The sequence below is a fragment of the Bos javanicus genome, chromosome 1 (genome assembly GCF_032452875.1).
Source record: "Bos javanicus breed banteng chromosome 1, ARS-OSU_banteng_1.0, whole genome shotgun sequence".
Taxonomy (NCBI): domain Eukaryota; kingdom Metazoa; phylum Chordata; class Mammalia; order Artiodactyla; family Bovidae; genus Bos; species Bos javanicus.
Window position 1 is genome coordinate 96,079,308 of NC_083868.1, and position 24,568 is coordinate 96,103,875.

At 41.9% G+C, this 24,568-nt stretch overlaps 1 protein-coding gene across 9 annotated transcripts in view; it reads left to right on the forward strand.

Annotated features, from left to right (window-relative positions):
• TNIK (TRAF2 and NCK interacting kinase) overlaps positions 1-24,568 on the forward strand; it is a 410,943-nt gene that overhangs the window by 48,196 nt on the left and 338,179 nt on the right. The gene's annotated exons all lie outside the window — the stretch shown is intronic.

Sequence of the window (24,568 nt, forward strand, 5' to 3'; positions counted from 1 at the left end):
GATAAGAATCACTGGACTGAGCTCCCCACGATGGAATGCCTGTTTTGGCTGACAGAGATCCTTATCCAGGCTTTGGTTCTTAACCCCCCCTTTTGTTCTTCTAGGTCTAGACCTGCCCTACTATCATTCCTTTCTGTCCTGAATTTTATGTTCTTCACTATAACTTTAAACAGAGATTGGATTCTTCACTTGGCCCTTTAATGATTCTCCTGTCAGTCCCAGTTAAGCCCTTAAAGAATAGTTTACCATTTTTACCCTATGTGGTTCTGACTTTGGTCCTACAAAATCACTCTGGCAAAGAACATCAGTGCTCACTAGAAGCCAGATCCAGGGGGCACTTTGGGGATCTGTCCCATCATGGCTTCTTTGAGGCCTGTGATGCTCAGAAGACTCTCTTGCTTTTCCTTTTGTGACACCATCCACTCCTGGCTCTCCTAATTCTCTTGATCAATCTCCTTCATTTTTAGTGTTTATAAAAAATAAATTTTTTCAGAAAGGTTAAGAATAAAATGGCAGTTTATTTATAGAACAGAATGCTGCTGCCAAGTTGCTTCAGTCATGTCTGACTCTGTGCGACCCCATAGACGGCAGCCCACCAGGCTCCCCCGTCGCTGGGATTCTCCAGGCAAGAACACTGGAGCGGGTTGTCATTTCCTTCTCCAGTGATGAAAGTGAAAAGTGAAAGCGAAGCCGCTCAGTCGTGTCCAACTCGCAGCGACCCCAGGGACTGCAGCACCAGGCTCCCCGGTCCCTGGGACTCTCCAGGCAAGAACACTGGCGTGGGTCGCCATTTCCTTCTCCAATGCATGAAAGTGAAAAGTGAAAGTGAAGTCGCTCAGTCGTGTCCGACTCTTGGCGACCCCATGGACTGCAGCCTACCAGGCTCCTCTGTCCATGGGATTTTCCAGGCAAGAGTACTGGAGTGGGGTGCCATTGCCTTCTCCGTAGATCAGAATAAATAGTTGCAAAGAATCGGACACAACTTAGTGACTGAACAACAACAACAAAAACAGTATAGAGCAAGATAGTGGAAGAGTGTTGTTGGGCAGGGACGGTCTTTTTGGCAGGGGTCTGAATCTAGCATTTCTTAGGAAAATGAATATGTCAGGGAATGAATCTGCATGATTTCTGAAAACCCCTATAAATCAAACTCAGAAAACTTAAAGTTTTAGGTTTTTGGTTTAATCATAGGATGACAAGAGAATTGTGGGTCCAGAGTGTGATTTCCACAATTCAAGAAAACCAGTCAGCCCCTAGATCATTTCTGATTCTGATAAGCTTACTGGAAGCTAAGTCAGATCTAGGGGACCCTGTGTGCATGTTCCTGGGAGAGCTTTATCACCTATGTGTTCTGGGACCCTGACAGTGAACCTGCTTCCTAGAAACCTCCTGGGTAGTTATCTGCAGCCCAGAGTAGGACACCCTACCAGTTCTCACTCTTTGCTTCCTTATGCTTTGATTTTGTTGTTGCTGTTCCTTCCTTCTCCCCTCCACACAAAAGTAAAGTTTGCTTTGTGTAGAAAACTTAGAAAACATTCAACAAAAGGATGGAGAGTAAAATAAATTTTATTATCACCCATGATTCCATCACTTAGATATAGATACCACTAAACATTTTGGTGTATTTCCTTCCATTATTCTTATTTATGCTAATACTCAAGTACACGTTTTTTTCAATTAAGTTTAGATCAAACTATATATAATGTTGTTTATTCTGTGTTTTTTTTTTGGTAATGATCTTTATTATGTTATGAAAAATTCTTATCAACATGATTTTTTTAATGGCTGCCTAGTATTCTAGCATTGAGATGTTCATGATTTATTTAATCAGTACCCTGTTGTTGAACATTTAGGCTGTTTCCAATTTGTGCTCTTATAAATAATGCTGCATTTAATAACCTTGAATATAATTGCTGGTACATTGCTGATTATTTCTTTAGGACGTATTTCTGGATGCTGGATGTTGCTCAGCTTTGGGGTTTGAGACCAGCAGTCGTGATTGATTGGCCTTTAACTAAACCAGCTTCTAAGAGGGAGGGAGGCTCAGGGGCCTGGGGAATTTACCTGCTGCTTGACTTTGTTTACATCTGCTCAAGATATCCTAAACTGCATGTTGGATTTCTGGAAAAAAAATTTCTTCAGAAATGCATAAATGGGGATTTCTATAGGAGTCTGTGAATGGGAAGCTTTGTCACAGGTGAAACCGAATACATATTCTTCAGGGTAAATCCCTATTTGCTAGAGACTGGGTCTGAATTTTCTCTATTCTTTGCATGCTCTGGGTGAGTTCTCAGTTACTTTGAAGATCAGTGGAGCACCTACTGTTTGTCAGGGAATGTGCAGGGATACAAAAGTAAGTAAGCCCTCAAGGGGCTGATTGGCATTTCAAGGACAGACAAGAAGAGGCTTATTGTGGGTAAGAATCACTGTGAGAACACAAAAAGATCTCCAATTTGTAGGCTAAAGGTGGTGCTAGTGGTAAAGAACCCACCTGCAATGCAGGAGACATGAGTTTGAGTCCTAGGTTGAGAAGATCCCCTGGAGGAGGGCATGGCAACCCATTCCATTATTCTTGCCTACAAAATCCCATGACAGAGGAGCCTAGTGGGCTAAAGTCCATAGGGTCACAAAGAGTGGAACATGACTGAAGCAACTTAACAGGTATGCATGGGCCAGAAAACCGGGAAGGGCCTGGAGTGCAAAAGGGATGTCTGAACTGAATCTTGAAGAATGAGGAACATTTATTTTTGCAGTGAGGGAAAGCTGTTCCAAGGGGAGGGAGGGGCATGTTCCAAACCGTGGAATTGTGATGGGGACTTGATAAGTCAGGGGAACCATGAGCATCTCAGCAGAACTTCCCAAACTTCTGTGCCACACGTGGCAACAGGTCTGCACAGACAGTGACCCTGTCAGTCCCAGGGCCAAGCCCGTAGGTCCTGAGCAGTTTTCACCCATTTACCGCAATGCATCATGGGAAAAAGCTTAAGCAACGTGACTTGGACACATAGAAAGAAGGATGGTGGGGGATGGACCAGGACGTTGGGCTGGGGACAGATAGTGAAGGGCTGTGTGGGCCCTACAAGGAGAAGTTCGGATTCCTTTGTCTCTATTTCAGGATGTTCCTCTGTTACAGGCCACTGTGGAGATAGAAGATATGGGTCCTCAAGTCGGCTAGCAGTTGGCATACTCTTTTGCTATCTTAGCAATTCTGCAATATGCTTTCTTTCCCCCAATAACAACTTGATGCTGTTAGCTCTGCTCACTGACCTGTTTCACACCTCTTTGGCGAAAATAATGCCATGTTGGAACTACACAGTGGAAACTTGCAGTTGTGAAGTCTGTTTTGAGCTGGCAAAAGGTGACAGTCTAAGGAGAAATGATTTGAAAGCGCTAATAGTAAAACATCCGTTATTTTGGTATCTCCAAAAGTTCTGTGCTGTTTCCTGTGACTGGTGTGAAAAGAATCAGTACATGGGAAAACTCTGTTTTGACCAACATAAATTAAACCTCAGCATCTCACCACTGTATTTTCTTTTTCCAGCGTTTCCTATTTATTACATCTCACTTCATATCCGAGGTCTAAGAATTCCTCAACAGTGAGGCTAAGAAAAAAAAGATGTTAAGATTCCTAAAGGGATATTAGATAGCTCTTTGCTTTACTGTATTTTTGTTCTGTAGATATTGTGAATATAGGCCATCAAACAAAGCAGAAAAGGAAAATATTGTGCTTATGTTGTGTCAAAGAAATAGTTTCAGTTGATAAACTCCACATACTAGTGTCTAGTGTGTATGGATCATCAATAAATTTGGATTTTAGGAAATTATACAAGTCTTTGTATATGTATTTTCTATAAGTATAAATGTATTATAGTGATATCCCTGTTTACAAATGTAAATATAATTTTTCATAAGTTGTCATTTTGCAACTTCAATTGTTACCATGTGGAGGAATTTCATTTTATTTCTCCTGTTCTTAACTAATTGCACTTGAAGGTTAGAGGAGTATAGAGTTCACATGAGTAGCTGAGCAGTCAGCGTATTTTCCTGCCAGTCGTCGTAGGGTATTTAGAAACCTTGGCGTGTGCGGCCGATCCCACATTGTTCTGAGCAGTGATACAACATGAGTCGGAGACACTCAGAAATATCACATTAAAATTCAGAGGCATTTCTGTATTGGTCAGCTTTTTAACCCCCTCAACAGAGGCAATGTAGGGGTAAGGAATGTACTCTCTGGTCTGTCACCTCTCTGTGTCCATCAATCTGGCCATGACTCACAGAAGCGGTGTGCGGCGGACCATGCAAAACAAGGCAGGCATTCAGTATGAAAATCCAAGACAGATGCCCTTAGCACTCTTGTATTGAAGCCTTTAGAGACTGGCACATCAGATCCATACTGATTGTTGAGGGTGTGAATAGATTTTCCAGATGCCATGTTTCAGGGGCCCTGAGATGAAGCTTCTGCACTTTAATCTCTCTCCTGCCATCCCCTTGCCCACTTTGTGATCATCATATACATATCAGATATACTTTCTGATATTGTACAATGTCAGCACATTCCTGGCAATATAGACTCCTGGAGGGATGTAGATTTATCTTAATTTTTATAAACATACTTGCTGGAAAGTAAGTCTGTAAAAACAGACTATACCTAATGGGTTGATATTTCTATAGGTCTTTAATATTGGTCCGTTTTTATATTCCACATTTAATGGTCATATTGTTAAAATGATAAAAACTGTGGACTGGTCTAAAAGAAGAATGCTTTTAAAATGATGTTTTGAGAGTCCAAAAAGTGATCCAAGAATGACTAGAAAGTGGGGATGTCTTGATTCTATTAAATTCAGTTGTCTTCTTGATACTGTCTATCTTTAACAGTTAGAAAACTTTAATTTTTAGAAGATGCCATCTACACGTATATGAATAATTGATATGTTATTATGTATAAGGTTGATGAAGGCTTGCCACTGGCATTGAGTATCTACCTTTGGCTGAATAGGTTGATTTAACACCATAAGTCATTATACTTTATATATTATACTTTTATAAAGTCATGGGCTGTATAAAGTCAATGTACTTTTATCTTTCTGTCTTGTGGGAATCAGTAGAAAAGGTAGTGAACCCACCCAGTTCCCCAAAAGGCTAAATGGAGTTACCCTGTGACTAAGCAATTCCACTCCTGGGTATAGTACCAAGAGAAAAGAAAACACATGTCCACACAAATCACTGTGACATTATCCTTAATAGCCAATAGGTGGAAACAACTCAGATGTTCATGAGCTGACAAATGGATAAACAAGATTTGGCATCTTCATAAAATGGAATGTTATTTGGCCATAAAAGGAGTGAAATACTGATGCAGGCTACTCCGTGGATGGACCTTGGAAACATTATGCTAAGTGAAAGAAACCAGTCACAAGAGGTTGCATATTAGATGCTTTTTTTCATGTAAGACATCTAGGACAGGAATGTCTACAGAGACAGAAAGCAGATGAGTGCTTGCTTAGGGCTGAGGGTAGAAAGGTGAAGGGAGAGGGGGGACAGCCAGAGGTCATGGGGTTTCTCTAGTGATGGCTGCACACATCTGTGGCATTACTCAAAACCGCTTCCCTGATAGCTCACCTGGTAAAGAATCCACCTGCAATGCAGGGGACTCCAGTTTGATTCCTGGGTCAGGAAGCTCCCCTGGAGAAGGGATAGGCTACCCACTCCAGTATTCTTGGGCTTCCCTGGTGGCTCAGTAGGTAAAGAATCTGCCTGCAATGTGGGAGACCTGGGTGCGTTCCCTGGTTTGGGAAGATTCCCTGGAGGAAGGCATGGCAACCCACTCTAGAATTCTTGCCTGGAGAATGCGCATGGACAGAGGAGCCTGGTGGGCTACAGTTCATGGCGTCGCACAGAGTCAGACATGACTGCGCGACGAAGCACACTGAATTATACACTTGAATGGGTGATTGTATGGTTTGTGAATTACATTTGAAGAAAACTATTTTTTTTAAAAAGGCAAGAAATGATAAGAAAGATAAAATTCAAGGCAGTAGTGACTGTGGGAAGTGGGAGGAGGGTACCTTAAGGAGGAGCATCCAGGTGATTTCAGAGAGTAGTGGTGTTCTGTTTCCTTAGTTTGATAGTGGTTATGTGGATGTTAATTGTGTTCAGTTTATTATAATCTGTATCTAAACTATACTCAGATGTTGTATGCACTCCTGGCATCTATATTTCCTAAATTAAAAAAAAAATCTGTGATGCAGAAAAGTTGGTAGACCATATAAAAGATCTCTTTTCAATGTATAAGTTAAAAAAAAAAGGAAATATCATTCCATGTTTACTTATTTGTTCATCCAACTGCCATCATCATCATCATTGTCATCATCACCACCACCTTTTTCTAATTTCTTGAGTGGCTTTGTGCATCTCCAGTGTCCTGTGCAATGTAATAGAGCATGTAATGGGATCTCTGTGATTGCAGAAGGAGATATTAGTAATGCTAGTTGTAATGATTGAGATCATTTATTAGAGATCTGTTAAATGCCAGGAACTGTTAGAGGAGCTTTATATGCAATCTTTAATTTAATTCCTAAAATGACCCTATGAGATATGTACGCTGATCCCTATTTTACTGATGTCAAAACTAGTCTGGGGGGGCGGATTAAGTAAAGTGTTAAGAATCACAGAACTGGTTAGTATTAGTAGGAGGTGAATTTGAAATTTCGAGAGTCTGTGCTCTTAACAACTATGCTCTGTTAACTTTCACTAGACCAGTGTTCCTTGAGCTTCTAAAACCCCTGCTCCACTTTCTGGAATTATCATGCTCTTTCTACAGTTGAGAATCACTATCTTTTTTCTTTTTCCATCTGCCAAGATTGCTTTGTCAAATCTTATATTCTTTAGTTGTATTGAAAAAGGAGAATATTTGTTTTCTAGATATAAAATTATGCTGAATATTTTATTCTCAAATGACACATTTCTCCTGGACTTTTAGATATGCCCTCTGTCCCCAACAGTCTTGAAAGTTTTGAGCACAAGGCTCTTTTTTGCCAGTCTCAGAATCCATTTTCCAAAGGGTATTTCATACTGGAAAGTAGGGCCAGATATTAGAATAGCAGGCAGCTTTCACTGGAGAGTAAATAGCAGAGTTATAGATTGGAAAATAACTTAGAGATCATCAGTCTAGAATTTTTACTTTTCGAATGAGAGGGACCTGGGACTTTAAGAGTAACCAAGAAGCTGTGAAATCCTATCTGATTCCTGATGACCTAGAAAGTCATGAACTTTGTGAACTTGTGAGTCACCTTGTGAACTGAAAGAGAAAGAATGTCATGAGGTTTGTTCATCTATCCTTTCACTAGTTTTGTTTTGATCTCAACTCCATACTGGGCAGCATTTCAAGGGCTTTGTATCAGAAGCATGCACGGTGCAGCCTTTGCCTTCACAGAAATCACGGTCTTGGAAGATATAGAGAAAGAACTAAACACTAAGTATGGTGTGATGAGGCTATAATAAAGCAAGGAGATTGTGGGACATGGGAAGATGGACATTTATTTCATCTCTGGGGATGGGGAGGTTTCAGGAGGAGAGATTTTAGGTAGTTAATACTTGAGCTGATTGCTGAAAGTTATGTGGAATTGAGACACATTTGGTGCATTGAGGAGAATGTTCATAATTTGGCAGGAGGCAAGAGGAGATGGACTTCCCAGGTGGTGCTAGGGGCAAAGAATCTGCCTGCCAATTTAGGAAACTTGGCTTCCATCCCTGAGTTGGGAAGATCCCTTGGTGTAGGAAATGGCAACCCACTCCAGTATGGCCTGGAAAATCCCATGGACAGAGGAGCCTGGTGGGCTGTAATCCATGGGGCCACAAAGAGTCTGACATGACTGAGCAACTGAGCACGCACACGAGAGGAGATGATGCTGAGAAAGTAGCTCTGGGCATGTCATGGGGGCCTCTTACTCATTCCTTATCCATAGGTAAAGGGGATCACTGACTCATTTAAGTCAGGGGAAGGGTCACACGAGCAGAGTGATGGTTCTGATGGCAGTGTCCAGGGATGCCTTGAAGAGGGAAGAACAAATTCAAGGTGAAAGATGGTTTTATTCAGTTGAAAAGTATTAAACAGTTGCTGTGTGGTTTGTATAATTGATTGTCAGATACTGTTTTATGTACTAAAAGAAGTAAACCAGTATCTTGATTTCCAGCTGTATTTCAATTCCAGAGATGATAAAATGTGAAAAAAGTATATTTTAGAATTAATGAAAGACAGTTTTAAATACTTAATATATATTTGTCAAAGAATGAATGAATGATTTTCTTCTGTCAGTGTCCTGTGTAGACTTGGAATAAAATAAAATACCTGAGAAATGAACATTACATTTGACACATTAGTTGACACATTAAAATTATGAAAGGAATGACTGATTATTTTCCTTGAACACTTGTCCTTTTGTGAGTGTAGCGATCACTCTTGACAGAATATCTTAGAAAAAAGATTTCGGAATTGGCTGAATGAGGAAATGCTCTGTGAAGGTGACATTATTCCATTTAGATTTCAGATCAAATAATGGAAGCTGTGTTTGTGGACCTACAGTTGTCCCCCTAGGGTAACATCATATGGTTAAACAGGTGGGGTTTAAAAATCAGGGATAAGGTCCTGGCATGATTGATAAGAAATCCCCAGGGATAATTTACAGGGCCCTCGGCGGGGCACTCCTGGAAGGAAATTGCTGTTTGGATGCTTAGCTTATGTTTTTTGGTGATTGTTCTCTCTGGCTGCAGCTGGGTCTTTCCTGATCCTCAGTCCGTCGTCTTGTCAGCTCTTCCCCCACATTTGCTCAGTGGGATTCCAGCCAGGAATGTCTTAAGAGACAAGGGCAGCTGCGTCCGCACTGACCTCGAGGTTGCATTTTGCTTCTGTGGCTGTTTTGCTTCAGTTCGCACCATTTGGGGGTACTTCTCCAGGCAGAATGCGGCCAGGCTGCCAAACTTGGATGCATTCTTCACATTCTCCATGTGTTTGTACTTGTGCAACCCGAGAACAGGCAGTGAGCTGGGAGAGGGGTGAGGGAGGTGGTGGAAAGCGCTGTCTGCCGTTAGATATACTGATAAGGTGGCCCTTTTACAATGGTTCCTGGAACTTTGGCTTATATAGGCACGCCACACTGTGTAGAAGGTGGGCGGACACTGTTTTTATTGGACAAGAAAATTGGCAAGAAGGCAAGAAGGAACCTCTTTCTTTGTGACAGACTAGGATGGCTATTCTTGTGCCCAGTAAAATGATTGAAAGTTTCCTCTCTTAGGGGACTAAAGAAGGCATTTAAAAGATCCTTGTGTATAATAACTATTTTAACAAGGAGTTAGAATCACTGTTGACTGTCTTTGGGCAGATCAAGAGTATATTGTTTTCATATACTGAAAATGCTGCATGTGAATATGTCAGTATGCCTTTCCCTTAGGTGGGACCCCGTGAACCTTTTGTGGGCATTTCTGTCACTACCTTTCCTCCGGTCTGCTTATTCCAGCCCTGTCCTCCCTTTGCTCACAGCCGTCAGTTCTGATATTGTGACTAGAACTTGCATTAAATGCCCAGCTCTCCACCAGGTCCCTTCTGGTGTCCTTCATCCACTCCTCCCTTAAACCTTGCTGCCCAATTTTTAGTCTTGCTGGAGGACTCCTGCCGTTTGCATTTGTCCAGATGCTGCTTTTCAAATTCAGGATCTGGGCTCAAATTCAGGCCCCTAAACAAAAATATTGCTTGTTTCTTGCCTACTGGAGGAATTTCTCCTTCCTCTGAACTTCCATGGGTTCGTGGGTACTTTTTTCTGCTCCTTAATTATTTTCTGCCTTATGTGATGGATATTAGCATTAATATTTCCTGAAAACCAGACATTCTGTTGAAAAACTACCTGGGACACATTTCCCTTTCTTAAAAAAAATGAGGAAGAACAATAATATGCTACATGTTAACTCCAGAGCCCCAACCAGTTTCCTCGAGTGTAGCTAAAACACAATAGAAATACCTATAAGTAAGCTTCTTTGCGGAGAAGGCAGTGGCACCCCACTCCAGTACTCTTGCCTGGAGAATCCCATGGACGGAGGAGCCTGGTGGGTTGCAGTCCATGGGGTCGCTGGGAGTCGGCACGGCTGAGCGACTTCACCTTCACTTTTCACTTTCATGCATTGGAGAGGGAAATGGCAACCCACTCCAGTGTTCTTGCCTGGAGAATCTGAGGGACGGGGGAGCCTGGTGGGCTGCTGTCTATGGGGTCGCACAGAGTCGGACACGATTGAAGTGACTTAGCAGTAGCAGTAGCAGCAAGCTTCTTTGCTATGTATAATTGTGGCTGATTTGTGTTGTTGTATGGCGGAAACCAGCACAACATTGTAAAGCAATTTTCCTCCAATTAAAAGATAAATTTAAATAAATAAACAAATAAAATGCTAAAAACTCAGCTTTCCAATCACTAAGAATTGTTTTGTGCATAGATACGCAGCCAGCAGCAATCCTTTTATTGACTGAGTTTGGTGTTTTCCAAAATCTTCTATACATCATTCTGATGTTTCACCAGTTGAGTTTGAAGTGTAACTTAATATTTGTCTCACATCATATTTTGTTTAAAATATTGTTTTGAGTTTAGCAATAAAAATTTTTTGTATGGCCAAGATACTGTTTATTGAGAAGTGGATACAGTTTCTGTATGTATGTGAGTACACACACACACACACACACACACACACACACACACACACTGGAGTATTACTTAGCCATTAAAAAAGAAAGAAAGAATGCCATTTAGAGTACCATGACTGAATCTGGAGATTATACTAAGAGAAGTGGGTCAGAGAGAGAAAGACAAATATCATGTGATCTCACTTATCTGTGGAATGTAAAAAATTACAAAACAGAAACAGACTCACAGACTTAGAAAAGAAATTATGGTTACCAAAGGGGACAGGTGTGGGGGAGGGATAATTTAGAAGTTTGGGATTAACATATACAAACTAGTATATAGTAAGCTCCTACCAACAAGGACCTACTGTATAGCACAGGGAGCTCTATATTCTGTAAAAACCTACATGGGGAAGGAATCTGAAAAAGAATAATATACATGTATGTGTATATGTTTGTGTAACTAAATCCCTTTTCTGTATACCTGAAACTAACACAACATTGTAAATCGACTATACTGCAATATAAAATTAAAAGGAAAAAAAACTTTAATAAAGAGGCATCTGGAAGCTGCTATGGAGGGAGGTAGTCTGCAGGTGCATCTGCTCTTGAGTCTCTATTTCCTCTCCCACCATAGTCTGTACTGGGGGCAGGAGGCAAACCTAATTGATCTTTTGTTTTTTTTGGTAAGACCAAACACAACTACCCTGGTTAGTTGTTTACCATTTTTTGTAATGAATTAGTTGATTTTGTGAAGACTTGAAGGAATATTTTGAACTCTTACTTTGTTAGAATTTTAGTCAGTTAATCTTTAGCGAATTATAAAGTGTTCAGAACTTCCAGACCTTGAAGTTCTTTTCTGTCAGTCATCTAGCAGATTTTTCTTGGTATCTGCTAAATGGTATCATTGGTATCATCCCTCCACATCTTATGGCTTTATATACAGACATTAAAAAATTGTCCTACAAGTGTCTTATGACAGAAAACAGAAGTAGATATTTATGAAATGGAGGGTGCTTTCCTTAAATTGGCTAATCATGGTTACTGTTACATACAAACACCCCACCCCTAATACACACAGACGTACAGATACTTACATAGATAATACGCGACAGATAAGGATTATTTGTTTCTGTCCTTAGGACTTGGAGTCTAGATGAGAGTGAGTCATCCCAGCCAAGGTGATCTGAGTGAGATGAGTCTTAGAGATGGTGGCTACATCCTGTAGAAAGCTGTGGAAAAGGAGCAGGGTGGGAGGTGGATGGGAAGGGTGGGGGGGGGTCATGACCTATTCTTAGGTGACTCAGGCTAGTAATAGCTCAGAGTTTGTTCTTCTCATATGACATAGAGGTGAGTGTACCACCAGCCCAGCTCATGTAGAAGGGTCAACTGAGATCCTGGATATTAAAGCCCTTGCAAATGATCAAATATTTTTATTTTCTTCCTTAAAAACTGCATGTGCATAAAACATGGAATCTAATATCTGGAGGTTCACAGGCTTTAATGGGCACAGATTAAGAATTGTTTAATAGAATATAATCTGTGTGTGTGTGTGTGTGTGTGTTAGTTGCTCAGTTGTGTCTGACTCTTTGTAAACCTATGGACTGTAGCCCGCCAGGCTCCTCTGTCTGTTAGATTTCCCAGGCAAGAGTACTGGAGTGGGTAGCCATTTCCTTCTCCAGGGGATCTTCCTGACCCGCAGATTGAACCCAGCTCTCCCACATTGCAGGCAGATTCTTTACCATCTGAGCCACCAAGGAAGAATATAGTGTTTCCTCTACCCATCTTAGGTCTGTTGGTGGAGGCCCTACAAATTAGATTGGCAAAAGACAGATTAACAAGACAAAAATGGAGTTTATTATTTTTAACATGTACTAATCCATACACAAGGAAGAACTCAGGGATGAGTAACTCAAAGGAGTGGTTAGAACTTGGGTTTATACAGCTTATTAACAAGAAAGCAATGCATCTGTAAAGAAGAGAAAAGACAAAGAAAACAGGTATTAGGCTTCCAAGAGCTGTAAACTGTGGGAAGGTAATTATACTGGGCAAACAAGTAGAAGACAAAGGACCTGTTAGATTTGTTATGTAGATTCTTATGGTGCCAGCTCTGGGTCATAAAAATCTAGAATTGTCTCTGGAGGTTAGTAAGAATCACTCTGCCCTTTCTGGGAGAACAGAGAGGGTAGCGTGTGTGTGTGTGTGTGTGTGTGTGCATACACCTATGTGCTCATGCGTACTTCTTCAGTTGGCTTCATGCTCAAAAGAATCCTTATATCAAAGTGGTATATTTTGGGGTAGCATATTCTGAACCCCCTCAGAAGCCACAAGCTAGCATATTCATCTCATGAAGGGTGGGTATTAGATGAACATGTATCTTCCTTATGACTTCCCTGGTGGCTCAGACGGTAAAGCGTCTGTCTACAATGCAGGAGATATGGGTTCCATCCCTGGGTTGGGAAGATCCGCTGGAGAAGGAAATGGCAACCCACTCCAGTACTATTGCCTAGAGAATCCCATGGACAGAGGAGCCTGGCAGCCTACAGTCCATGGGATTGCAAGAGTCGGATACGACTTAGCTCCTAAACCACCACCACTCAGCTAGTCAGGGAAGCAGGTTGATAGTTTTGGACGTTCACCTGAAAGAGATGGGGTCACCAGCATCAGCCAGTATCAAGTGTCTCCTTGGAAGCAAAGGCCAAGTGCAGTGTGGCCGTGTGCTGGCAGCTTCTGTAAACCTGACTAAGACCTTTCATTCTATTAATTGAGTGACTCTTTGAGAGACCCTGTGAAATAAGGGCTCTTCGGGGCGGTGTGTAAACCATAACTGCTTAGTCCACAAGGAAATGATGATGAGAACTGAAGGCCTAGCAGGGACATCAGACGTGGTTACTGTGACAAAAAGCATATGATGAGGCTGCACTCTTGCGCCATTATTATTATCCACTTTCAATCTTACTTGTATTGCTTTCAGAGATGCTGTGGCAATTATTAACATAGAGTTAACAGCAAGTAGGGATCCGACAAGAGTATATTCAGTTGGGTGGCATTTTAATTAAAGTGCCAACACTAGTTACTTAGGGCATTTTTTAGGTAAAAATATTTATTTATTTGTCTGTGCCAGGTCTTAGTTGCAGCAGCACCTGGGCTCTTCAACCTTCATTGGGGGTATTTGGGATCTTTAGTTGTGGCATGTGGGATCTAGTTCTTTAACCAGGGATTGACACTGGGCCCCCCTGCATTGGGAGAGAGGAGTCTTAGCCACTGGACCACCAGGGAAGTTCCAGGGCCTCTTATACATGGCTGATTGTGTGCACTCTGAGGCAGGAAGAGGCATCTGATCATCAGACTTTGCTTGGTCATTCAATGGCAGAAAGGGACAGTGAACTTCTCGAATGTTACCTGAAAGTTGGATTTGCATTTTCAGTGGCTTGGCCACTGAAGGTGTGTGGAAAGCTTAATTCCCTTGGTAATGAGGACCTCTTCTGTTGCCCACCGTTCATGATGTATTCCTGTCTTGTTGAGGTATGCTTTGGGGGTGCCCTTCATGTAGGATGCTAAGCAAATGGTACCTTTTGGGGTTGTGAGCAGAGGCATACCAGGTTGCCAGTCTCAAGATGGACATAATGAGTTGGCGCAAATGAAGGGCTCCTCCAGGGAGGGGCTGTCGGGACATGTGTGATAGAGTCTCAGTGATGGATACTTTGATGTCTTGATACTCACTGCTTTGCTGAGTGGCAGTCATATTGCCATTTCACTAGAAACCCTGAGCATCTCTCTGAGGACTCATTTCAGGATCCTGGGAGGTAGGAGTCCACATGTGGGCTGCTCTTCAATTGTAGCGTGAACATTATCCTCTGAAAAGAATCTTCTGTGGCCATATACGTGGCACAGAGCAGGCTGCTTAGTGTTCCATTAAATGGTTCATAGATCTCCTAATAGCAGACTTAATGGGTGTTCTACATCTGCTGATTAAGAATATGTGCTCGGAGGCACTCAGACATTCCCATCACTGGTGCTCCACGAATGCTGGCACCTCCCGGTGTCCGCTCCTGGAAGACTGGGACTGTGGCTTTTCATCTGTGGCTCCCCAGTGTACAATACAGCGCTGGTGTAGAGCAGGCACTTGGAAAATATTGGGGAATGATTAATGTGCGATTGAAAAACATGTTCATGAGTCCTGATGCAGAATTTGTTGAAAGGTGCTTTTTGTTTCACATTTCCCAAGTTAAGTGTTGACCAACATAAGTGAACTTAGATTCTGATACTTACTTCCAGGACAGCAGTCACACTCATACTGTTGTTTAAGCAGAAGAAAGGAAAATGCCACTTTTTGAGGCCCTAAAGAGTTAGGTGTCTGCTAGATTTCTTGTGGGCAGGTTGTAGGTCAGTCCAGACCTGACTTTAATTGCTTGTTTTTTCTGTTATGGTCTCAGTGTTCTCACCTATAAAATTGAAATACTCACGTCTACCTTGTAGAGTTCTTGCCAGGGTTACAGATAAAACATGTAAGTGCCTTTAGCACATAGTTAAGTGGTTAATAAATGAACACATTCATTCATTCATTCACTCATTCAACACTTACTGAGGAGCTGCTTGTGAGTTTGACACTGTTGAAAATTAGAGATACTAGTATGACTCAGAACTATTTCAAGTTGCTCACTCACAGTTTAGAAGGGGGAGTCAGACCCTTGAGTACATAATTACAGTACATGGCAGGTGCTGCAGTCATTTTCTAGAACAAATACTGTGAGAACAGAGAGGAGGAGCAACTAAGCTCTGCTGGGGAAAGGATGTGGGTTTAGGGAGGACTTGGCGGACATGATGCTTAAGCTGATTTGAGGGTGGAAACCAGCTGGTGAGGAAGATACTTGTGAACAGACTAATTGAAGGTGGTTAGAGCAAGGGGGGTGGTGTGTGTGTGTGTGTGTGTGTGTGTGTGCAGAAGTGTGCAGAAGCGGTAGGGGAAGAAGTGGTAGACACACTTTCTTCCCTAGAAATTTAGGAAACTCAACAAAATAGCTTGCTGAAATTCACATGGCTAGCAAGTAGCTGGGCCTGAAATTGAAACTGAAACACTTTCTACAACGGAAGTACTCTTTCTACCTTCTTATACCTAATTCTAAATGTATGTAAATTACATTCTTGAGTGTGCTTCATATTATGTCTTAGAGCCCCAACCTTTTCAAGAGGATAGTGTCTCTAGTTAGTCATGTGTGTCAGTGGCAAGTCCCGCGTTATAAAGATGAGGCTCTAAACAGGCTTTTCAGCAGGGGTTGTGTGGTAAACTGAGGTCTGCTGGCTTTCGCCAGCAAGCCAAGCGGTAACTGTACAAGGAGAAAATGAAAACCTGTCCTTGTGGTCAGGAGGGACAAGATGGTACTAAGAGATGAAAGCTTGCCATCTCAGGCTTGCCAGCTCCACCCCGGCTCGTATTTCCACTGAGTACTTTGGGGGATATGGAAATCACCAGAATGCTTGTAGGCTGTATATTTATGTTGTTTTATTCCTGGAGAGGGTTCTAGTAAGTAAACATACTGAATACCCATGTAGTTCACGGATAGGAACCCTTTCTCTACTTTGGAAAGGTCTGTCCCATCCCCTACTCTTCTGCCATGACTCCTGATGAATAATGATATTACAGCCATTGCTTTTCTTCTCCTGGAGTTCAAGTTCTGAACTATTAAGCCACTTTAATTGTTCATTTCTCCCGCTGTGAACTTAACATTATTTCACTTACACCTAGAAGATGCAACTAGTGTAAGAACTAGTGTCTTCTTGCCAGGTCTAGAGTGAACTTCACATGCCTTAGTCTTAGTGGCTAGCATCTTTTAGTACTGCAGTGGCTTTGCATGTGTGTTAAGTTGCTTCAGTTGTGTCCACCTCTTTGCGACCCTGTGGGCTGTAGCCTGCCAGGCTCCTCTGTCCATAGGATTCTCCAGGCAGGAGTGCTGAAGTGGGTTGCCATTTCCTTCTCCAGGGGATCTTCCCAACCCAGGGATTGAACCCATGTCTCTTATGTCTCCTGCACTGGCAGATGAGTTCTTTACCACTAGCACCACCTGCGGAGAAGGCAATGGCACCCCACTCCAGTACTCTTGCCTGGACAATCCCATGGATGGAGGAGCCTGGTGGGCTGCAGTCCATGGGGTTGCTAGGAGTTGGACACGACTGAGCGACTTCTTTCACTTTTCACTTTCATGCATTGGAGAAGGAAGCCCTGAGAAGGCTGAGTGGCTTTGGTATGAGATGAATGAAATGGTTCTACTCAAGACGGAAAGTTTAATGATGTGTAGATTTTTCGGGTGTTATTTTAAATTCATTGCCTGACATAGTAATCAACTGCGCCAAATTCTATTTCTTTCTAGAAACATCTCCAGCCACGTATTTCCCCAAGATTCTTGTCTCAAAAAGCATTTGAATACAGTGGCTGAGAAGGGTGCATGTCAGGGAGGCTTGAAAGAACTATCCCTGGAGAGATTTGGAACAAGTGTGGGAGATGTGAGAGCTGATATCAGGTCATGAGGATGTGACCATAGGCTCATTTTAGATAAGGGCAAACAGTATGTTAATGAAGTAGGTACTTTATCTGTAAATATTAAATACTTAGCATTGTGCTGTATGCTATGGTTAACTACTGAGTGGAATTCAGTAGTTGGGGTGAGAATTTCTGCATTGTAACAAGAGATGCTTACCTACTGGGTTTTAGTTAGCCCTAGTTTACTGATCTCTGAAGCACTGTTAGGACAGAGAACTGATAATTTAATTGTTGATGGTTGCTTGTATCTATTTCCTCATTCTTCGGAACTGAATCTGCCTTCTTAATTAAATTATGTAAGCCTTTTAATTGTGAAACATACTGAAAAGTGTATAGAACAAAAATGTTTAGCCCATTTAATAAGCACCAGCGTGACCATCTCTTTATTTGAGAATTAAAATCATTCTATTTGCCTTGCAGGAAACCTCACTGATCCAAAGAACAGGGGGAGAAGCAGGGGGCATTTTTATATTGGTGGAAAGTAAGACAATAATCTGTAGAGTCTTAATCCCTTTTAAGTTTAGATGACACCTGAGAAGTACTCGAATGGCAGTCTTAACACAGGTCATGGATTGCCAGCTGTGGTGGAGATGTCTGGTTGTAATTAGTCCGTGATCAGATGTGAATGGCACTTGACTGCAATGTCTTTTTTAAAACTAAGTATTCCTTTTATTATTTTAAAGATATATTACTTTCTTCAAACCTATTCTGTATGAGCAATAGAAAATTAAACTACTGTTCTGCTCTAACTTAAGTAATTGCAGGTTCTGAATGAATAGAGGTGAAATAAAAGGCATTTTCTCTATTAGAAATTTAGGGGTATGGGTGGTATAGGTGAATGATATACCTCTGACTATTTTTACCAAAACATCTCTCTAGGTGAAAAAGAGTAAATTTGAGTCCCTAGAGATACTGGTAGGGTACTGGTAGATACTGATGGGACTACCTTTTCAGGAAACCTGGAATTTACTAGAAGCTTTACTTTTAACATAGACATGAACTTATCCATGCTTAATTTAATACATTAAATTCTTAGGTCCTCAAGGAAAAGTGGCTTTCCAGAAAGATACAGGGTATATAAGCGTGGATTCACAAATTCTCTGGTACCCAGCTGTGTACTCTTGAGGAATATATATCCTTATCTTAAGATATATAAAGCTTGCCTTATTTACTCTTGATTCCATCAATGAAAAAGTAAATTTTTTGCTCTTCAGTCGCCAATTTGTGCCCAACTCTTTGCAGTCCCATAGATTGCAGCATACCAGGCTCCTCTGTCCTCCGTTATCTTCCAGAGTTTGCTCAAATTCATGTCTGTTGAGTCGGTGATGCTATCTAACCATCTCATCCTTTCCATCCCCTCCTTCTTCTGCCCTTGATCTTCCCTAGCATGACGGTCTTTTCCACCTGTTTGCATCAGGTGACCGCAGTACTGGAGCTTCAGCTTCAGCATCAGTCCTTCCAATGAGTGTTCAGGGTTGATTTCCTTTAGGAGTGACTGGTTTGATCTCCTCGCTGTCCAAGGGACTCTCAAAAGTCTTCACCACCACAATTCAAAAGCCTCAATTCTTCTGCGCGAAGCCTTCTTTATGGTCCAACTCTCACATCCATACATGACTACTGGAAAATCCATAGCTTTGACTATACAGACCTTTGTCAACAAAGTGATGTCTCTGCTGTTTAATATACTGTCTAGGTTTGTCATGCTGCTGCTGCTAAGTCACTTCAGTCGTGTCCAACTCTGTGTGACCCCACAGATGGCAACCCACCAGGGTCCCCCGTCCCTGGGATTCTCCAGGCAAGAACACTGGAGTGGGTTGCCATTTCCTTCTCCGATGCATGAAAGTGAAAAGTGAAAGTGAAGTCGCTCAGTTGTGTCCGACCCTCAGCGACCCCATGGACTGCAGCCCACCAGGCTCCTCCGTCCATGGGATTTTCCAGGCAGGAGTACTGGAGTGGGGTGCCATTGCCTTCTCCAGGTTTGTCATAGATTTCTTTTAATTTCATGGCTGCAGTCACCATCCGCAGTGATTTTGGAGTCTAAGAAAATAAAATCTGTCACTGTTTCCATTTTTTCCTGCTCTATTTGCCATGAAGTGAATGGACTGGATGCCATGATCTTAGTTTTTTTAATGCTGAGTTTTTAAAAAAGTGAAAGTTGCTCAGTCGTGTCTGACTCTTTGTGACCCCGTGAACTATACAATCTACAGAATTCTCCAGGCCAGAATACTGGAGTGGGTAGCCTTTCCTTTCTCTAGGGGATCTTCCCAACCAGAGATCAAACCCAAGTCTCCTGCATCTTCCCAACCCAGAGATCAAACCCAGGTCTCCCGCATTGTAGGTGGATTCTTTACCAGCTGAGCCATCAGGGAAGCCCAAGAATACTGAAGTGGGTAGCCTATCACTTCTCCAGTGGATCTTCCTAACCCAAGAATCAAACTGGGGTCTCCTGCATTGCAGGCGGATTCTTTACCAACTGAGCTATCGGGGAAGCCCTTTTAAGAAAAAGTAAATAACAGCTTTTATGTGCTATCTTATTGTCATATTGGTAAAATTTTTTACTTACCTAACCAATTTAAGTGCCCTCTGTGACATGGATACTGTGTAAGCTGCCCAGAATGTTAATATGAAGAGAGCCCAGCCCCTGTGTTTTTGGGAAGAGGGAGCCTGGATGATTGGGAGAGATGAATGTAAATAAATTACTACAGCAGTGTAATTTATATTTTTGTTCCTTTGTTGCCTGGGATAAATAAGCCTTCAGACATGACGTTTTGTTAAAAAAGTAATGATTTTATATTTGTTATCCCATGTGTGTCTGCCACTTTGCCCTGGCCACGTGGGCTCAGTGCCTGAAATCTGTTTGCTTCATGAAATGCTGATGGACCTAAGATTTCTAGAAATAATCTAAAGCTTGCTGAATGAAGGTGCAGCCCTATTAGTGATGTTTTCAGGATTGGGTTATTTCTCACAGAAGTGATACATGCGATTAACATATATTCTTTTAAAATGATAGCATTGGGAAAGAAATTTCTCACCTCTGCCAGTCTCCTCCTGTTTATGCAAATCCTGTGTGTATTGCCAAGTCCAGCCCGATGCTCACCTCTTCTTTTCAGCTTTCCTTGACTGTGTCTGTGTCCATCTCCCACCCACCGATTAGAACATGGTTGCTCCTCTCCATCTCATCTCGTTTTGTGAGTCAGGTTCTTGAGAAATGGATTCCGAGAAACGCTGCCTCCCTGTTCCTCAGACCCCACGGGCCCTCCAGTTTTAGGTCCCCCGCCTGGCAAACCAGAATCCCCAGGATTCCTGTAACTTCTTTCCTAGCATCTGAAGCTGAGATGGTCTGCTGTGAGCTCCTTCTCCTGGGGCTTACGATGGCACTCCGTAACCATGCCTTCCTCGGCATTTCCAAGCTGTGGGCACCCTCAGCCCTTACTTTACTATGCTCACTGCCTGACCAGGGAAAACCAACCCCACCCCCAAACCATTTACCTCTTTCCTCACTCCTTCCATTAAAACTCCACCCTCAAATCCTGTAAAATGGAACAGGCTGAACATTATTTTGCAGTGGCCCTAATGTGCCATTTTGTCCTTCAGGGGTGGCTACCCTTGAGCGTGGATTCAGGAGAAGAAAATTTGTAATGGACATGTTTTATTTTAGTACTAATTGATAACAACCCAGCTTCGCTCTGGCAAATTCTTCAATGCTTTTGTTTCATTTCAACTTTAGTACAACCCTGAGAGGCAGGCAGTAAAAGGATATTCTTATTTCAACTTTATAGGAGAACAAACCAAGTGTGAAGAGAATTTCAGTGGATTTGCTCAGTGTCAGAGAAAACTGTAAATGATGAATCAGATTGAAAACTATGATCTTCTAAATCACAGTCCTTTCATTTGTCTTCATTTTCTGTTTTTACTAATTAGACTTGCTCCTTGAAGGAAGCTTATGCCATCATATATGGAGTCTCCATAGCACCACACAACTCAATTTTCATTCCATTTTATATTAGGGAATTTTCGTACATTAGTAAATTATTAAGCATTGGTATACTCTTATCATTAGTAATAGTTTCCTCATTTAGTGAGGATCTGTTATCATGTTCCTTACTGGGTATTTTCCATAAACTTTCCCTCATTCTCACCATAATTCTGCAAGGTGGATTTTATCAGTACTTTTGCAATATCAATCTTCACTTATACCTGGGATCTCACTAAAATGTTAGGTCTGATTCAGTAGTTCTAAGCAGAGCCCAAGATTGTGCATTTTTAACCCTACTAGGTGCTGTGGATCCTGCTGGTCTTGGACCACACTTTGAGTAGCATCTGGTTGATAGGTGAAGAAACTGTGGCTCAAAGAAGTTAAGTAATTTTTCGAAGATGATGCAAGTGGATGTGGCAAAGCCCCACTAAAACCCTGATCTGTTGGTACACAAACTGATACTCATCCTCCCATGTCACACTGCTGATGTGTCAGGCATCACTGTTAAACATCTTGGGAGATTCAGAGATAATGAAGACACAGACCTCGTTCCTGAAGAGCTGACTTATAGTGCAGTAAGACAGATACAATCAAGGCAGCTTTAATGTGGAAGTTATTCCAGTGCCATATAATGGAAGGACCTTAGGTGTGATACATAATTTAAGTTGGACCTCAAAGGATTGATAAGACTTAGACAGAGATGGGAACAAAGGGCTTTCCTGACAGCAAGAAAAAAGACACAGGATTTAAGAGCATCTTCTGGGCCTGGTGAGCAGTTGGCTGTAGCTGATGCATGGAGAGGGGTTGACAGATATAACTTGGGGTTGGATGATGGAGTAGAATAGGCAGGAGAGCCACTGGGACATGGAGGAGGGGTTTATGGTAGCACATTGTAGGTGCCCAGGAGATGGGACCTGATCAATTTAATGTGATCTAGTTGTTAGTAACCCATTGCCCATGCTATGCACTGACATTTCCATAGAATTGTGTGACCACTTACTCCACAATGTTGTTTGTATAGAGCCTGTGTTAATAAAATCTCTTTTCTGCTGGCAATAAAAGATATATTACTTTTCCCCCTCTTTCTGAATTTTTCCAGACTATGAAAATGCTGTTTTTCCACAGACCATAAACATTCTTCTTAAAAGAAGCGTTGTTCCTTTGGTAGCAAGTTATAATGGGAAAAAGTGGAATAGAGGCAAAATTCAATCCTGGTTTGAATGGAGACCAGTTTTTCTTTGTGTGAATAACCAGCATTCCAGTCAGGTTGCCACGGTGATGCCAGGATTATAACTGCTCATGCCAGCAGTCAGAGAATGTTGCCCAATTAGTTATTCTCAGCTGCTAGGTGGCCTTAACAGTGGCTCAGAAAGCAGGTTTTGAGTGTAAAGGCATTTGAATGAGCAGTCAGAGGCCCTGCAGTTCTGCTGTCCTCAGCGTGGTACCAGGACTGTAAGCCGCAGCATGCCATGGTTTGGTCCATACAGGATGTGGTCAGCCACATGAGAGAGCAAACGCCATTTTTTAAAATTTGGTTCCCCCACCTCCTCCTTGGTAACAAAGGGTGCCTGGAGTTCCTGTGTTGCCAGTCAACTTTGTAAGGTTTTTAGTGTTCCGAGGGCTGCCTGCAGATGTTCCGGGGTTGGAGACAGTGGGGTGGGTTGGAGACAGTACAAAACAATGCATGTTTTGGCACTGGACACTAATTGTATATAGGTTACACTTTTAGCCTTAATTTTCTTTCTTATGAACAATCTACTTTACAGGATCAATGCAGAAACCAAATAAAATAATTTTTGCAAAATGCCCCGCACAATGTCTGAGGCATGGGAGATACCTAGTAAAAAGTGACTCTTCTCGGATATTGTTTCGGAAATCATAAAGCATTATACAGTGAGATTATCATCATCATCATCTTTGGGTCATTTCTATCAGTCAGGACAAGCTAAGATGTGCTGTGATAACTAATAATCTTAGAGACTTCATACAGCTCAAGTTTATTTCTTACCATGCCCCGTGTCCAGAACCCATCAGGAGAGGGCTCTGTGCATCAGCTACCCAAGGATACAGACTAATGGAGGCTTCATGTCCACATAGGATTCCATAGTCACCATATATTTTGACACTAACGATCAAATATTCCATCTGAAAGTGGCACATCACTTCCACTCACATTGCATTGGCCGGAGCAAATCATGTGGCCACACTCAACATAAAGAGGGGTGAACAAGTGCTGTCTTATAACATACCAGCAGAAGGAGAACAGGACTATCTGTTGAACAACTGTAATGCCTGTGACCTCTACCAAAGCAAAGGCTGATGGAAAAGAGGACTTTAAAGAAGGACTGTTAGTTAAACATAAATAAAAATACCTGAACAGTAAACTTCAAAGTAAATGAATTAGAATTCAGCTGTATTGAACAGAAAACCCTAAATATTAGAGGGTTAAGGAAGATAGAAGTTTATTTCTCACTCAATTTAAAGATGTCCAGATGTAGACAGTCCAGTGGTATACGGTGGCCATCAGAGGCTTAGAATCATGTTATTGTTCTGCCAACCTAGCCTGAGGCTTTCATTCTGAAATTCACCTGGGGTCAGAAATGGTTTCAAGGTTCCAGCAATCACATCTACATTCCAGGGAGCCAGATTGAGGAGAGTGGAGGACAATAGAGTGTTTCTGTTAAATAGGTCAACTCCATTTGAGCAACCCTTCTGAAAGTCCCACACAATAATTCTGCTTGCACATCATTGACCAGAACTTAGTTCCATATTCACCCCTAGCTTCAAAGAATCTAGGACATGTAGTTTTTGATCTGGGTACATTGTCTTCCAGATAAAATTGGGATTTTTTGTTGTTGTTGTTACTAAAGACCAATGGGAGAACAGATATTGCATGGCTTTGAACAGTCTCTGCTGTAGTAACTTAAGATGCAAACTTTGGTTAAGCATGGATGAGAAGGGAAAGATTGCTCTGTATGCTATCACTTTCTAACCTGTGCTCCACCGAACACCAGTGCTTAGAGAGACAACAGTGTCCCTTAAAAGGTGTTCTACAGCCAGACAGGTTTGCCAGTGTGGAAAGCTTCACCCTCTCTTGGAGATTCTCAGTACATAGTAATACATTAAAGGCTCTGAGAGGCCCTGCAATAAAGAAGAGCTCAGTTGCTAATCTTTTAAACTCAGTATGCCTAAACTTCTTTGACAATGGAAATTCAGCACTTTTGGAAGCCTGGCGGGACACGAAGAAGTTTAGCTTGAGCTTCTTAGATTTGTTAAAAAACAAAAACAAAGACTCTTTAGATCCTTGAAAAGATGGTCTAAAGTCCCCATTCCAAAAAGTATCTGCCATGTAAAACAAACAAACGAAGTAGTATATCCTGAGTGCTAGCCTGGC